This window comes from Aulostomus chinensis, chromosome 16 (genome assembly GCF_037954235.1).
Source record: "Aulostomus chinensis isolate RoL2024-O1b breed Wild chromosome 16, RoL_Achi_v1.0, whole genome shotgun sequence".
Classification (NCBI taxonomy): Eukaryota; Metazoa; Chordata; class Actinopteri; order Syngnathiformes; family Aulostomidae; genus Aulostomus; species Aulostomus chinensis.
The window spans coordinates 15,895,203-15,913,833 of record NC_141335.1 but is presented as its reverse complement, the minus strand read 5'-3'; the positions used below and the strand labels follow the sequence as shown (position 1 = coordinate 15,913,833).

Sequence of the window (18,631 nt, the reverse complement as noted above, 5' to 3'; positions counted from 1 at the left end):
GCTGAAATTTTGCACACTCGTCCGGTCTGGCGAAAAATTTTATATTTAAAAAAAAAATTTCGCAAAAACTCAATAGCGCCACCTAGGGAGCCAAAAAACTCGCAAAAAATTTGGAGCGCTATAACTGCTTGCACGAATGTCCCACAGACATGGGACCAACACCGTTGCACTCGTCTCATCAAGACGAAAAATTCATACGCTCTGACCTCTCACCTATCTACAACACAATGTCCACAAATTGGACAAAACTGTCAAAATGAGGACTTTTGCTCCTCCCCGAACAAAATCTATCTCCTCCTAAACCGTAAATGGCATCGCTTCCAAACTTTCACACATTACTCTCCCAATTGTGCTCTTCAAAAATCTTTAAAGGCTAATATACTACGCGCTCGGTTCCCATTTTATAAGCCGTCAAAGTCGGGGAGACACGTTTTACGTTACAATGGAAGTCAATGGGGAGGCTGTGTCCTCTCATGGTACATACTCTCAAACAAATGCTTGTCACGTCTACACTGAAACTCTCACAGCTTCACAAAACACACCACTGGATTCCTCAGAAAAATCCCTACAAAAATATGGGGTTACATTGCACTTTGAAGCAACATATGCAGAGTTATTTGACTTTCACACACTGAAAATGTGGATTTTTCAGCTGCTCTCCACTCTAGCACAGATGGCAGAGATTTGTTTACTGTAGTCATGGAAACCACAATTGCAGCTTCTCTGCCCTCATGTACATACTCTCAAACAAACACTTGTAGCTTCTAAACTAAAACACTCACACCTTCAGAAAACACACCATTGAATTCCTGAGAAAAAACTCTACGCACTGATGTCTTTACTTTCAACTTTTGACCAACATATGCTGAGTTATGACTGTGTTTCACAGTAAAACTGCCAAATCCTCCTCTGCTCTCAGCTCTGACACAGATGGCAGAGAGCGAGCAGAGAAGGGAGGGGCTCTTAAAGGGCCGGCTCTCAGCTCTGCACTCACACTGTGCAGCGAACTGAGGCTCGTATCTCCTAAACTACAAGGCCTAGGGATTTGCCGATTACACCGTTGGATTCGGGCCGGCAATCCGGCCGCGGTTAGGCGGGGGCTCAGGCCCTAACAACGCTGCTTGCAGCTTTATTAGGGCCTGAGCCAGTCCCTGGCGAAGACCCTATTATGTTTCGAAGTCACACTCGCCACTTCAAAAGTAAATTTGACCCCCTAAACATGCATGAAAACTCACCAAATTTGGTACGCACATCGGGTGAAGCAAAAAATTCAATAATTTAAAAAAAAAGAGGCGCTCTACTCAATAGCGCCACCTACATACACAAAAAACCACGCCACAGACTGTAGGAATGTCCTACAGACATGGGACCAACACCTTTGAACTCGTCTCATCAAGACGGATAAATCATACACTCACACCCCTGACCTAACTGTAACAGGATGTCCACAATTTGGACACGAATGTCTAATTTTGGACAATTTTGCGCCCCGAACAAAATCTATCTCCTCCTAAACCGTAAATGCCAGGGCTACCAAACTTTCACACATTACTCTCCCAACTGTGCTGATTAAAAGTTGTTCAAGGTTAATATACTACGCGCTCGGTTTGGATTTTATGAGCCGTCAAAGTGGGGGAGACACTTTTCGCCTTACAATGGAAGTCTATGGGGAGAGCGTGTCCTCTCAGGGTACATACTCTCAAACAAATGCTTCTCACATCTACACCATACATTCCACAGCTTTTAAAAACACACCACTGTATTCCTGACAAAAATCCCTACAAAAATATGGTATTTTGTGTGACTTTTGACCAACGAATGCCGACTTATTCAGCTTTTACACACTACATTTCTCTTAATCCTCCACTCTCTCCACTCCAGCACAGATCAGACACAGTGCAGCGGGGGAGGGGTTCTTAAAGGGCCAGCAAGCAGCTCTGCTCTCAGCTCTGCTCTCAGCTCTGACAGAGATGGCAGAGAGCGAGCAGAGAAGGGAGGGGCTCTTAAAGGGCCGGCTCTCAGCTCTGCACTCACACTGTGCAGCGCACTGAGGCTCGTATCTCCTAAACTACAAGGCCTAGGGATTTGCCGATTACACCGTTGGATTGGGGCCGGTGTCAAGGACGCGGCCGTAGGCCGCGCGGGGGCTCAGGCCCTAACAACGCTGCTTGCAGCTTTAATTATTCTTTGTTTCATCCGGGAATCTTTAACGCTTAATTTGACCCCCTGAACATATGTGAAATTCGCTGAAATTTGGCACACACGTCCGGTCCGGCGAAAAATTTGATATTTAAAAAAAAAAATTCGCAAAAACTCAATAGCGCCACCTAGGGAGCCAAAAAACTCGAAAAAAATTTGGAGCGCTCTAACTGCTTGTACGAATGTCCCACAGACACGGGACCAACACCGTTGCACTCGTCTCATCAAGACGAAAATTTCATACGCTCTGACCTCTGACCTATCTACAACACAATGTCCACAAATTGGACAAAACTGTCAAAATGAGGACTTTTGCTCCTCCCTGAACAAAATCTATCTCCTCCTAAACCGTAAATGTCACCGCTTCCAGACTTTCACACATTACTCTCCCAACACTGCTCTTCAAAAATCTTTAAAGGCTAATATACTACGCGCTCGGTTTCGATTTTATAAGCCGTCAAAGTCGGGGAGACACGTGTCACGCTTACAATGGAAGTCAATGGGGTGGCCGTGTCCTCTCATGGTACAAACTCTCGAACAAACGCTTCTCACGTCTAAACTAAAACTCTCACAGCTTCACAAAACACACCAGTCGATTCCTCAGAAAAATCTCTACAAAAATATGGTATTATATTCCACTTCCAAGCAACATATGCAGAGTTATTTGCTTTTCACACACTAAAAATGTACACTTTTCGGCTGCTCTCCACTCAGGCAGATGGCAGAGATTTGTTTACTGTAGTCATGGAAACCACAATTGGAGGGTCTCTGCCCTCATGTACATACTCTCAAACAAACACTTGTAGCTTCTAAACTAAAAGACTCACACCTTCAAAAAGCACACCATTGAATTCCTGAGAAAAAACTCTACGCACTGATGTCTTTACTTTCAACTTTTGACCAACATATGCTGAGTTATGACTGTGTTTGTCAGTAAAACTGTCAAATCCTCCTCTGCTCTCCCCTCTGACACAGATGGCAGAGAGCGAGCAGAGAAGGGAGGGGCTCTTAAAGGGCCGGCTCTCAACTCTGCAGTCACACTGTGCAGCGAACTGAGGCTCGTATCTCCTAAACTACAAGGCCTAGGGATTTGCCGATTACACCGTTGGATTCGGGCCGGCGATCCGGCCGCGGTTAGGCGGGGGCTCAGGCCCTAACAACGCTGCTTGCAGCTTTAATTAGGGCCTGAGCCAGAAGGTACTTCTGGCGAAGACCCTATTATGTTTGCTCGGCAGAGCAACACATTAGCAGCACTAAAAACACTAAAAACACACACTAAACAGTGTCCCAGGCCCCCCCAACACCCATGAGGCAACTGGGTCAGACGGCCCGGAGCCAGTTTTCACATACACACCCATTCAAAACCTGGTATTATACTGTTCTTGCTCTCAATGAGTGCGCGCTATATGCGCATAATGCGCATAACGCGCATAATCTAATTTGACCCCCTGAACATGCATGAAATTCGCTGAAATTTGGCACAATCGTTCGGTATGTCTCAACATTCACTAATCAAAAACAAAAACGCCACTAAAGTCTATAGCGCCACCTAGGGAGCCACACAAAAAAAAGATAATTTTTTTTAATTTCGCGCGCTATAACTCCTCACACAAAACTCCCACAGACATGGGACCAACACCGTTGGACTCGTCTCATCAACACGAACAATTCTTACACTCTGACCCCTCACCTATCTCCAACAGAATGTCCACAAATTGGACAAAACTGTCAAAATCAGGACTTTTTTTACTCCCCGAACAAAATCTATCTCCTCCTAAACCGTAAATGCCAGGGCTTCCAAACTTTCACACATTACTCTCCCAACTGTGCTCTTCAAAAATCTTTAAAGGCTAATATACTACGCGCTCGGTTTGGATTTTATAAGCCCTCAAAGTGGGGGAGACACGTTTTACGCTTACAATGGAAGTCAATGGGGAGGCCGTGTCCTCTCATGGTACATACTCTCGAACAAATGCTTCTCACGTCTATACCATACATCGCACAGCTTTTAAAAACATATCACTGTATTCCTGACAAAAATCCCTACAAAAATATGGTATTTTGTGTTACTTTCCACCAACGTAGGCCGAGTTATTCAGCTTTTACACACTACATTTCTCTTAATCCTCCACTCTCTCCACTCTAGCACAGATCAAAGAAAGTGCAGCGGGGGAGGGGTTCTTAATGGGCCAGCTGGCAGCTCTGCTCTCAGCTCTGCTCTCAGCTCTGACAGACATGGCAGAGATTTGTTTACTGTAGTCATGGAAACCACAATTGGCACTTCTCTGCCCTCATGTACATACTCTCAAACAAACACTTGTCGCTTCTAAATTAAAACACTCACACCTTCAGAAAACACACCATTGAATTCCTGAGAAAAAACTCTACGAACTGACGTCTTTACATTACACTTTTGACCAACATATGCAGAGTTATGACTGTGTTTCACAGTAAAACTGCCAAATCCTCCTCTGCTCTCCACTCTGACACAGATGGCAGAGAGCGAGCAGAGAAGGGAGGGGTTCTTAAAGGGCCGGCTCTCAGCTCTGCAGTCACGCTGTGCAGCGAACTGAGGCTCGTATCTCCTAAACTACAAGGCCTAGGGATTTGCCGATTACACCGTTGGATTGGGGCCGGTGTCAAGGACGCGGCCGTAGGCCGCGCGGGGGCTCAGGCCCTAACAACGCTGCTTGCAGCTTTAATTCTTTCTTTATTCCGCCGCCTCTTTGACGCTTAATTTGACCCCCTAAACATGCTCAAATGTCGATGAAATTTGGCACGCACGTCCGGTCTGGCGAAAAATTTTATATTTTAAAAAAAAAAACAACAAAAACTCAATAGCGCCACCTAGGCAGCCAAAAAACACTAACCAAAACTTTGGAGTACCATAACAGCTTGCACGAATGTCCCACAGACATGGGACAAACACCGTTGGACTCGTCTCATCAAGACGCAAAATTCATACACTCTGACCTCTCACCTATCTACAATACAATGTCCACAAATTGGACAAAACTGTCCAAAAAAACACTTTTTTACTCCCCGAACAAAATCTATCTCCTCCTAAGCCATAAATGGCATCGCTTCCAAACTTTCACACATTAATCACACAACTGTGCTCTTCAAAAATCTTTAAAGGCTAATATACTACGCGTTCGGTTTGGATTTTATAAGCCGTCAAAGTGGGGGAGACACGTTTTACGTTACAATGGAAGTCAATGGGGAGGCCGTGTCCTCTCATGATACATATTCTCTAACAAATGCTTCTCACGTCTATACCATACATCGCACAGCTTTTAAAAACATATCACTGTATTCCTGACAATAATCCCTACTAAAATATGGTATTTTGTGTTACTTTTGACCAACGTAGGCCGAGTTATTCAGCTTTTACACACGACATTTCTCTGAATCCTCCGCTCTCTCCACTCTAGCACAGATCAAAGAAAGTGCAGCGGGGGAGGGGTTTTTAATGAGCCAGCTGGCAGCTCTGCTCTCAGCTCTGACAGAGATGGCAGAGATTTGTTTACTGTAGTCATGGAAACCACAATTGGAGGGTCTCTGCCCTCATGTACACACTCTCAAACAAACACTTGTAGCTTCTAAACTAAAAGACTCACACCTTCAGAAAACACACCATTGAATTCCTGACAAAAAACTCTACGCACTGATGTCTTTACTTTCAACTTTTGACCCACATATGCTGAGTTATGACTGTGTTTCACAGTTAAACTGCCAAATCCTCCTCTGCTCTCCACTCTGACACAGATGGCAGACAGCGAGCAGAGAAGGGAGGGGCTCTTAAAGGGCCGGCTCTCAGCTCTGCAGTCACACTGTGCAGCGAACTGAGGCTCGTATCTCCTAAACTACAAGGCCTAGGGATTTGCCGATTACACCGTTGGATTCGGGCCGGCGATCCGGCCGCGGTTAGGCGGGGGCTCAGGCCCTAACAACGCTGCTTGCAGCTTTAATTTTAATTTGCTCTTGCGTGGCTGAAGGTATAGCATCGACAAATTTATGCTAAGACTGATTTGAATTTTATTTACATATTTAAACCAGCGAGGTATCATGGCGTAAGGACGTACTAATATTTTGAGAAATTAAAAGTGTTTCTGGCATTTGTTATGTAATAGACGCGATTTGTGGTCGGTTTTAAATGGGCTGCACTTGGGTCCAAACAACCCTGTAAATTTCTTTGGCTTATGTTAAGATGTTTCGAGCCGACACAGTCCTCAAACACCCCCGCCATTGCTGAAAATTATCGCTCCTCTCCACAATCATTTTAGTCACTTTAGGGGTGAAGCCTGCTTGGGTTCACCGCGCCATAAGTAAGTGTGCTTTCTTTTATTTTACTGCGGTTGTTGTATCAAGTGATTTCTGTGCTCACTGAACGCCAAGGCTGTGTCAATTTTCTAACGTCTTGTGTGTTATGATGCCTTTGGTTCGGAGTAGCGGCAGTTACAGCAGGAACAGCGGTGAGTTCATGTGCTTTGCTCGGCAGGGGGGCTTTGAGTGTGCGTGTCCGTGACTCGGTTGCTTTATGTGCACAGTATGACTTTTCTTTTACTCATAAAGTGCTGGGAAGTTGTAGGAAAACACATATTTGAAGTGCAAATTGGAGGTTGTTGTAGATCTTGTCGGTAATGGTGGCAGTGAATGTTTCATCCAGCTGGACAGAACATCTCTGGAGGACGTGCGCTCCTCATATGCTCTGAAGTTTTGATTGTTTTGCTGTTACATGGCAAATAGTCTTTTTAGGTCATTTACAACATCATATTGGTAAGTTATGGTGTTGTGGAAGAAATATGATATTTTTAGGATATTTACGTTGTTTCAAACAATAATAATTGATCAGGAAATGAGGCCTGGTGGGCTGAAAAAGCAGGCTTTGTGCTGTTCAGTGACACCTGCTATAAAAAGGACTCAGGGCGGTCTTAAATATGTGACAATGTTCCAAAGATCATTCTTCATGTTTGTCTTGGAACAAGATTGGTTTCAGGCCTTTTTTCAAAGGAGCTCCAAAAGGCTCACTTAACCCTTTGAGGCCTGGCTGAGACATGAGGCCTATTGACCCTTTGACCCCATTGCTCTTTTGCTCTCAGTTGGCCTCTACAGTGGATACAGACCTGAAACTTGAACTGTGCGGCCTCTAAAATTTATAAAATAATAATCTGGTGGAATAATTCTATAACCCCCTCTCAAACAGGAAGTAGCATCAGGAAGGAGGTGGGGCTTCAAAATTTTAAATATTGGTTTCTGGTAGAGGTGTGAACTCATCCCAGAAATCTCATCTCATTTGGAACAACTTTGACCAAGTTATGACGCTTCATTGACAGACTTTATTGGACATTGCCACGCCCTTTACGGACAGCAGAAAGGATTTAGGGGGGTCAAACCACCACATATGCGATCCTTATGCAGGACAGAACAACATACTAAAATTTCAACTTCCTAGGTTAAAAGAGAAAAAACTATCCCCTTGTGAAACTGGGCAAAATCAGGGTCTGTGACTTCTGCACTCATAGAGCCTTTTGGAGCAGAATTGAGGATCAAATCTGGGTTCTGGTACTTGTACTTTGGCTACATACACCAAACTTTACACACAGAATATAATTCCCAAGAGTAGCATGTGCTGTGAATTTCAGCCATCTAAGTGCTAAGGGGCCCAAGCACGGTCCCGGGGAATCCACTAACCCTAAGGGGCTCCTCAAAGTCTGGCCCTACTTCCCTGGTTTCATTTGAGCTGAAGCCACCAAAAGTCACACCAATGATTGATGTCAGTGAGAGGACTGATTCTGACATTTTCAGCCATCTAGAAGTTACAGAGCTGAAACACAAGACCCCAAAGCCCCTTCCATGTTTGTTGCCAGAGATATCGTTGTAATGACAGTGCCCCTCCTTTATGAAAAAAAACAAAAAACAAAACTGCTGCTGTCTGTGGGGCTTGTGTTTTGGGGCATCATATTATGTGTGTAAAGTTTGGTGTATGTAGCCCAAGGAGAAATACCAGAACCCAGATTTGATCCTCAATTCAGCTCCAAAAGGCTCTATGAGTGCAGACGTCACAGACCCTGATTTTGCACAGTTTCACAAGGGGATAGTTTTTTTCTCTTTTAACCTCGGAAGTTGAACTTTTAGTATGTTGCTCTGTCCTCCATAAGGATCGCATCTGTGGTGGTTTGACCCCCCTAAGTCCTTTATGCTATACACAGCATTACCTACATACAGCATCAGAGACATTCAATTATTGATTGCCTGAATGACAGATTTACCCCAGAAGAGGAACAGCTTTTTTGGAGAAGTAAAAATACACATATCAGAACAAAAACAAATATTACATTTGAAAAGAAGTTACATGACATTACCAGCACAATATATGAAGAACAGTTAGGACAAATTTAACTTACCAAATAGTTTGGATTTCTTTAATTATATCCTTGATTAACCCAGACATAAGTATGGTTTGTTCCACTCAATAATAAATCTGTAAATATAGCGTGAAATGATAGAACTAAAAGGCCACCTCTGAGTGCATAAGTTAGCCTATGTGCCGGATGTGACATCAGTAGACCACGCCCATTAGTTTGAATCATTGTTTATATTCTTAATGCTGATTGTTAGATCTATAATGGTTACAAATGTACTTTGTAGGTTGAATAAACATCCAGAAATTAAATGAATTTGTAGATTGTCTTATTAATCAAAAGATAAAGTACTAAAAATATTTGTTTTTTTTTCCTCGGAGTGAGCGATAACTTCCGGATTTTCTCATGGAAGAACGGGGGCCGACTTCCCCGAAAGCAGATGTTTGTAATTCCTGGGGCACTAAAATCCATTTCATATTATTTTTATTGAACAGCTGTAGTCAACAATCATACAAACAACTAAAAACAAGCGTAGCTATTTTATATTTTGATGGTAATTCCTGGGCCAATATGTTTTATATTATTTTTATTCGTCAACAATTACACAAATATATTATCAACTCAGATAACGACGCAATGTAACGACAAAATACAATAACATAAACGGCATTTAGGTTTCCTTGGTTTTAACCATAACAACTGCAGAAAACGTGACACTGTAACGACTCTCTTCCGAGACTCTTCCGAGAGGTGAAAGATTCATCATTCATGCAAGATTATATACAAGAACTGAGTGAATATTATAGAAATAAAATGTATATTTCTCGCCAGAAATGTCCTTAAAATGTTTTTAAAATCAAACCTATCTTGAAATGACGCTCGTCTGTAATGGCGTTCTGAGCAACCACCACAGCAACAGCATAAAACATGACACTGTAACGACTCTCTTCCGAGAGGTGAAAGATTAATCGTAATAACGAACAAACCAAAGATTATACACAAGAACTGAGCAAATATTATGAAAACAAAATGCATATTTCTCGCCAGAAATGTCATCAGAATGCTTTGTTAAATCAAAACTATCTTGGATTAAGGCACTTTCCTCCGAAAATGACAGGAGCGGCCGGCATGTTTTTTGTTTGGAAAGGCCCGCATTAAAGAGTCACATGACCTACCAGCGTTCCAGTAGAAAACAATAGGGGGAAAAAAACGTACCCATTTCACAATTTTTAGGCCTTTATCGTAGAACTGATATGTTTTGCACTGTGGACAAACGTAGCATTTTTACGTTTTGACATGAGACTGGGTTGTCCACAGACACAGGTCCTGACATCCTTCAGTCCAACTCTGAAGTAAAAATGTCAAAAAAAAGACGTGTATACAGCATTTGGTAAAAAAAAAAAAAGCAGCATTTGGTAAAAAAAAAAAAAGTCCTATAAAATCCGATAAAGAAAGTTTATCCATCTTTCTATGCTTTCAGGTTGAAACTTCACTGAAAACTCACTTTGAACAAAAGTAATGGCTGTTTTGGATCACAGGTCACAAATAGCGTTTTCTCAGCGAGAGAAGGCCAAAATGAACACTTCATGCAAAAACTCCTATATTTTGAGGAAAACCGAGTGAAATCAACCTGTAACTTCAAGTTTATGAATCTTTCTATGCTTTCAGGTTGAAACGACTGAAAACTCACTTTGAACAAAAGTTATGGCTGTTTTGTATCACAGGTCACAAATAGCGTTTTCTCAAAGCGAGAGAAGGCCAAAATGAACGCTTCATGCATAACTCCTATATTTTGAGGAAAACTGAGTGAAATCACCGTGTAACTTCAAGTTTATGCATGTTACCATTCTTTCAGGTTGAAACTTGACCTAAAACTCACTTTGAACAAAAGTTATTGCCCTTTTGCATCACAGGTCGCAAATAGCGTTTTCTCAGCGAGAGAAGGCCAAAATGAACACTTCATGCATAACTCCTGTATTTTGAGGAAAACTGAGTGAACTCCACCTGTGACTTCAAGTTTATGCATGTTTCCATGCTTTCAGGTTGAAACTTGACTGAAAACTCACTTTGAAAAAAGTTCTGGCTGTTTTGGATCACAGGTCACAAATAGCGTTTTCTTAGCAAGAGAATGCTAAATAAACAATTCATATAGAATTCCTATATTTAGAGGAAAACTGACTTAAATCTACCTCGAACTTCAAGTTCATGCATCTTTCTGTGCTTTCAGGTTGAAACTTCATTGAAAACTCATTTTGAACAAAAGTAATGGCTGTTTTGGATCACAGGTCACAAATAGTGTTTTCTCAGCGAGAGAAGGCCAAAATGAACCCTTCATGCATAACTCCTGTATTTTGAGGAAAATTGAGTGAAATCCTCCTGTAACTTCAAGTTTATGCATCTTTGTATGCTTTCAGGTTGAAACTTAACTGAAAACTCACTTTGAACAAAAGTTATGGCTGTTTTGTATCACAGGTCACAAATAGTATTTTCTCAGCGAGAGAAAGCCAAAATGAACACTTCATGCATAACTCCTGTATTTTGAGGAAAACTGAGTGAAATACACCTGTAACTTCAAGTTTTTCCATCTTTCTGTGTTTTTAGTTTGAAATTTCACTGGAAAGTCTTTTTTTTTGTATTATCTCTTTGATGATCACGTTTCACATAGACTCTTTTCAAAACAAAAGAAGACATTTAAAACATTTCATTATGTTATGTTTTATGTTTATATTATTGCAGATTACATTATTATTTTATAGAGAAGGCCAAAATGAACACTTCATACTTAACTGCTTTATCTTGAGGAAAACTGAGTGAAATCCACCTGTAACTTCAAGTTTATGCATCTTTCTGTGCTTTCAGGTTGAAATTTGACACAAAACTCACTTTGAACAAAAGTTATGTTTTTTTTTTTTTATCACAGGTCACAAATAGCATTTTCTCAGCGAGAGAAGGCCAAAATGAAAACTTCATGCATAACTCCATTATTTTGAGGAAAACTGAGTGAAATCCACCTGTAACTTCAAGTTTATTCATCTTTCTATGTTTTCAGTTTGAAATTCCACTGAAAAGTCACTTGGAACAAAAATTATGGCTTTTTTTATTACAGGCCACGAAAAGCGTTTTCTTAGCAAGAGAAGGCCAAAATGAACACTTCATGCAGAACTCCTGTATTTTGAGGAAAACTGACTGAAATCCACCTAATAAAGTTAATGCATCTTTCTGTGTTTTTAGTTTGAAATTTCACTGGAAAGTCATTTTGAACAAAAGTCACGGCTTTTGTGATAGCAGTTCACAAGCATTGGTAAAATGTAATAATGTATTGTTTCTTCGTTTCAGTATTTATTTTTTTTATGTATCTTTACTTTACTGTCGTGACGAAAATATTCCCTTCTCATACTTTTATTTCAGTATATTTTACTGCAATTATCTGTACTTTTACTCAGCTTCTTAACTGAAATTCATGCCGTTACTCGTTCCATCCCCAGAAACTTGCATAAGAATAAATTGGCAACTTAGCCATCTTATTGTTTTTTCTTATGGGAGATCAGTGGATGCATTAGCCTCGAAGACAGCAGAGCATGCGTTTTGAAACAGCTCAAGCAGGATTGGCTAGATTTCCGGGAAGAAGACAAGAAGACATCGTCGAACCAACATCGAATCAGCTTGAACCTGAGCCTTTCAGCTCAGTGTTGGAAAGTCATCCTTGACCATATTTAAGCTAATTATTTGAGTTCAAAGGGGCAAAGAATGAGTCCTGTCGTTTTCAATTTGTCCAGTGCCTGCCTCAGCTAAAAGAACTGTTGGCTTTTAAAACCCTTTCAAATTTGAAGAAGCATTTAGAGGTAAGCTGTCCTATGCTACTAATGCTAGTTATGTTTCCCAGTCAGTAACTAACTGCATAAAGTCAAAGCAGTGTAATATCATTGTCGCAGCAGGATAAAACTGGTTAATTGACCATGGCAGGGAAGACAGCTTGCGAGTGCTAAGTCACGGTCTGCTTCGCTGGAAGTTGGTTTCTGCCTGGTTTACAGTCAGTTTGAGATGTGATCACACAGAATACTCCTCGAGTATTGAGTGGTTTTCTCCACACGGTTTTGTGTTCATAATATCCTGTCATTTTTAACATGGTAACTATTGTAGCCATGTTTTTTTTTTCTCGTCAGCAGTTTTCAGGACAGGATATGAATATTCTTTGAGTATTGAGTGGTTTTCTCCACGAGCTTTTGTGTTATAATATCCTGTCATTTTTAAGCAAACTGACTCAGCCCTGCAGAGCTTGCTTTCTTGGCAGAGTATGCGTCAACCATGAGCCCAGTATCCAAGGCGCTCAACATATTGCAGGGAGAGGTGAATGTCCATGGCTGGCACCTATGATAACCCTCCTGACGATGAAGTTAGATCGCCTCCAAACTTCATCCAATTTCTGCCAGCCACTGATCTCTGCTATTCAAGAAGAAATACAGCAGCAGTTTGAAGGGTAACACTTTCTATGAAGTCCACATTTCTAATGCATTATAAGACATTAAGAGAGCATTCATAATGTATCATAACTACACTTATAAGAAAACATAATGCTTCATGATGCTTTATATCAACCGAATTATAATGACTTGTTCCATGAATGCTCATGAAAACTCATGAACACTACATCCATAATGCTTTATAGGGAATTAATCCCCAACAATCACAATGCATTATGAGGGCATTGATAATGCTTCATAACTACACTCATAATGCTTTATGATGCACTATATCAACAGTCGTAAAACATTATATCACTTATAATTAATTAAAATGACTACCTCTATCGATGCTCATGAATACTTATGAACACTACATATATTATGCAATATGAGGGCATTGATAATGCTTCATAAGTACACTCATAAGGCTTTATGATGCACTATATCAACCGTCCTATAACATTATATTACTTATAATTATAATGACTAGCTCTATCGATGCTCATAAATATTTATGAACACCACATATATTATGCTTTATGAGGGCATTCACAGTGCATTATAATGCACTCTTCACTGACTGCTTAGAATACATTATGATTACCTATACACACAACTCAAGTCAACTGTAGTAACAACTCATCGTATGTAATAATAGCCTATGCAGTATCATGAATTATCATTGTATGCATAAAGTAAAGTGGCATACATAGTGTATGGATGCATTTATAATAATGTATAATTCATCACAACGCTTCATTGTAGTGGCTAAGTAAAGTTTGATGCATTTGGAGGCATTTATAAGAATATATGCTGCATCTTAAGTGATTAGTATGCAAGACATAATAATACAGTAAATGTGGGTTCAGTAGAAATGGAAACTCAAAGTATTAAAAATACATATTCAAAGTAAGAAAAAGACCAAATACATTTTTCAACTTTATTCAGGGTGTGGAACAAACTAGCCACTATTATAAGAGATATAAAATACAAAATTTAACTCAGGAACACCCTCCTGCCAGAGGGACATCAAAGGAAGTTTTCATGGAGCAGCTTTTAAAGTGCATCTTAACACTTACAGGTAAACTGTATACATATGTACATATGTAAACACTTGGCCCTTAAGGGCATGATCACACCTAAGTATGGTTGCCAGCTGATAGGCAGATAGTAGTGCCAATGCATATTAATGGGAATAGAGCTTTTATTTAGTTGTTTTTTGCTTTTCTTCTAGTTCTTTCCCCCAGCTTGATTCCCATTGCAATTTGACAGAATCCCCTCATCAGCTGGCAACCATACTTTAGTGTGACCATACCCTAATAGTACCTAACAATACCTCTATCTCCATCTTTTAACAGGAAGGATAATAAAGACAAAAATTATCATATCTTGCATTATGTCATAAGTGCTGCACTGATCACTTTTAAAACAGTTAACAGTTCAAAGTAAAAGAAGTATTTTTTTCTTTGCTGCTGCTGCTGTGCAAGAAGTCAAGACTGGAGGTCCTCCCTTTTTTGCTGCTCTATAAAGTGCATACTGTACAGTATGTAAACATGTGGCTTTTAACAGTACAAAACATCACCCTCAAACATCACCCAAACAATGAACCCTACCCAACAACTTTTCTACACAGGGGTAACACTGGCAATGAGGAGGAGAAGCCCCTCCTCTTTCATTCTACAGATCTCTTCCTTGATTTCTGGGGTCATGGCATCACAGCAGCGGGCAATGAAAGATGACATATTCTCCTTGCATTTATCCCAGGACCCCAGACTTTTTTGAAGACCTCAGGAGCAGCAATGCTCAGCTCAGCAAATGGTGCAGTCCTGGAGACAGTATTTCTGTCAGCGCCAACATGCTCGAAGGCTACCTTCATGGAACCCCCACAGTTGAAGGCGTCCTGAGCCATCTTGTAGCACTATGATGCCCTTGGTGTTTCTAGCTGTACACAACACATTCAAAACAGAAAGAAAAGAATTTGTTTGAAAATCCTACTCAATATTCCCTTACAAACTAAAATTGAGAATCGAAGCTGAAACTGTGTGTACTTTTTCAAACTGTAATGAGCAACCTCAAATCCCAATTTACAAAACCTATTCAAGAGGGCTTGTAAAATCATAGGCAGGTATGTAGCCCCCATGATCTCTCCAATGACTCTTTGAAAGAAAAGTGTGAAGCAAGGCTTCAAAATTACCCAAGACCCAAATCACATCCTCCATAAAGAATATGAGTTACTGCCATCCAGCATACAATACAGGTCATCATACTGTAAGCTCAGCTAGAAATTCTCCTTTGTTTCACTGTCAATAAAAGCACTCAATAACCAAGAGGATACTTAAGTTTTATTTGTATGTATGTATGTGTATAAGTGTGTAACTAAGCTAATTTCTCCTCAGACAACGACGACTAATTGAAATGAATTACCTCTTGATCGAGTGAAAAGGTCATCTTTGGCCTTAACAGTGGCCTTAGTTGGACGGTGGGAGGAGGATGAGGAGGAGTGAGATCTGGGGGACCTGATGCGTTTGTAGCGATCCATGGATGAACCTAAGCGTATAAATTAAGGAGTCAATCATTATGATATTGTTAACATGTAAAGACAGGCTTTCAGGTCATGAATTAAGTGTCAAATTGCCTTCAGTAATCCGGAAGATTACATGATACTGTGTGTAGTCCTACACTGAATAAGTGCTCTGTGGGCACTCGAAAGCAGCTGACCCTGCATTCTGATCTCTCTCTTCTGTTGTTCCCAAATGGTGGAACAAACTACCAAACTCTGTGCGTTCTTCTGAGTCCCTTTCTACTTTTAAGAGACAATTGAAGACTCAATTGTTCAGAGAGCACCTAGGCACTTAACCTGACTCTTCTCCTCTTTGTCCTGTGGGGTAGAATAAGTCAGACGGTCCAAGACCCAGCACTTAGTGATGATGTAGCACTAACTGTGTTGTGTGATGTTGTATGTTTGTCCAAAAAAAAAAAGGGGGGGGGGGGCGACACTTCTTCTGCCACTAGATGGCAATACCTGTGACCAAATCACAACTGAAGCACTTTTGCGCTTACTATGGGTTTTTCCTTAAGTCTGAATTCTTGCTTGTGTTGTACGTCGCTTTGGACAAAAGCGTCTGCTAAATGAAATTGTAGAATTGTAGAATTGAACACAAGTTATGGCTTTTGTGATCAAAGGTCAAAAATAGCGTTTTTTCAGTGAGAGAAGGCCAAAATGAAGACTTCATGAAGAACTCCTTTATTATGAGGAAAAAAATGACTGAAATCCACCTGTAACTTCACGTTTATGCCAAATTCTATGTTTTCAGGTTGAAACTTAATTGGAAAGTCATTTTCAACATAAGACGTGGCTTTTGTGAGCACAGGTAACAAATAGCATTGTCTTAGCCAGAGAAGGCCAAGATGAACACTTCATGCACAACTCCTTTATTTAAAGGAAAACTGACTGAAATCCAGCTGTTACTTAGAGTTTATGCAAACTTCTATGTTTTTAGGTTGGACCTTCATTGGAAAGTCATTTTGAACATGTTATGGCTTTTGTGAACAAAGGCCAAAAATAGCTTTGTCTTAGCCAGAGAAGTCGAAAATGAACACCACAACTCCTTTATTTTGAGTAAAAATAACTGAAATCCATCTGTTATTTCAAGTTCATGCAACATTATGTTTTTAGGTTGAAATTACACTTGAACGTAATTTTGATCAAAAGTTATGTCGTCTGTGATCAAAGTTTAGAAATAGCATTTTCTAAGTGAGCAATTGCAAAAATTGACATGTAATTGTTGTCTTAATTTTGTGAACTGACTGCTGATATCCTGATTTATCCTGATGAATCTGGAGTTATGAGTTTTTTTCTGACTTACTCGGCTTTATTTAAATGATGATGCTTTTTCTAGCTGACTGATGAAATATAAGAGAAGCCTTAATTCCAGCCATGGGGTTTTATTCTTATTTACTTTAAAGTTGTGGGGTTGATTTACCCAGACTTTTGGGTTTCCTCTCCCTTTAATTTATAGTCTGAAAATAGATTATGACAGTCGAGTTCCATTTTTCTCCTGTCTGGCGCCCAACTTTTATTTTACTTTGGGAGAGGTAGTTTCAACGCTGCAAGTGGATGCCCTTCATAGCCGAATAGCTTGCATTTAGCAGTCAGTAGTGGTGTGCATGGCATGAGTGTGGCAAAGACTTTTACTGGTATAATGCTGGTTTGTGCTCCAGTCTCCAATTTGAATGTCAACTTTTTACTCAGTGATCCCAGTTAAATGCTGCGTAAGCACTTTCCTCATCACTCTCTGCTGTAACAATGTCCACAAACAGCTCTGAGCCCAAATCCTCATCTTCTCTCTCAACAGTGTGTACATCTCTGTGCTTTGTTTTGTTGAGAGTATGGGACTTTGATTTGCATGCTCTTGTGAAGTGGTAAAATTCTCTGCACTTTAAGTACTGTTTCCCTTTGCTGGACATTCAGTTAGCTTGTCATGGTGTCCCCCACATGCACCGCAGGCTTTATTTTGTGTCTTCAGGCTTCATTTGACCCGCTAGTGTCTCTCCATGTGCCTGGCTTGCTGCTTTTACAGTGTATACATGCACTTCATGGCTGTCATTAGCCATAGCCTTTAGCTGCACCAGTGCTAGCTTGAAGGAGCGGGCTATATCGACTGCTTTTTCTCCGGTCCCTGGCTGAGGAACTTTTCCCTCACTCTCGGTGAGTTGGTAGCAAATACTACTATACAGTACCAGATCATCTCCTCACTGTTTGCATAGTTACAGTCTTTAGCGAGCAGTTTAAGTTCTATTACAAAGTGTTCAAATTAATCAGCACTGCCCTGTATCTCCTCATGAAACGTGTACCTGGCGAATATGGGGTTGGCTTTTGGCATGAGATATTCTGTAAATCCGTCGTCATACATTTTTAACAGCTAAGCATTGTCTTCAGTTAATGCCTATAATGGAGACCAAGGGTTCCATTACTGACATGATTAATTGAAGGTAGCATTTGTGGTATGGGAAGTGTATGTAAATATTCAGCACACACGTAAATGGTAAAAGGTTTATTGAATTAGCAAACATGGGAAACATCATCACACAGAATATTCCTCGAGTTTAGGAATATCCTTTCCCAGAGTGATGCTGAGAAACTGGTGCATGCATTTATCACTTCTAGGCTGGACTACTGCAACTCTCTCCTGTCAGGATGTCCTAAATACTCTCTAAAGAGTCTCCAGATAGTCCAGAACACTGCAGCAAAGGTTTTGACAGGAGTTAAGAAGAGAGAACACATCCCTCCCATTTTAGCTTCTCTCCACTTCATGTAGGATCTAGAATCGACTTCAAAATCCTTCTGCTGACTTAAAAGGCTCTCAATGATAAAGCCCCGTCCTATTTGAAAGAACTCATTAGTCCCTACTGTTCTACCAGAGCACTCCACTCCCAGAATGCAGGTCTTTTAGTGATTCCCAGTATTTCTAAAAACAGACTGGGAGGTAGAACCTTCAGTTACCGGGCTCCTTTACTGTGAAACCAGCTCTCTCCATGGGTCAGACAGGCAGACACTTTAACTACTTTTAAGTCTGGGCTCAAGATTTTCCTTTAGGACAGAGC

General features: G+C 40.6%; 1 pseudogene; it reads right to left on the bottom strand.

The window, feature by feature from the left end:
* The window catches only part of LOC147247682 (uncharacterized), a 126,165-nt pseudogene extending 110,599 nt beyond the window's left edge, over positions 1-15,566 (bottom strand).
* Positions 15,567-18,631: the final 3,065 nt, after the last annotated feature.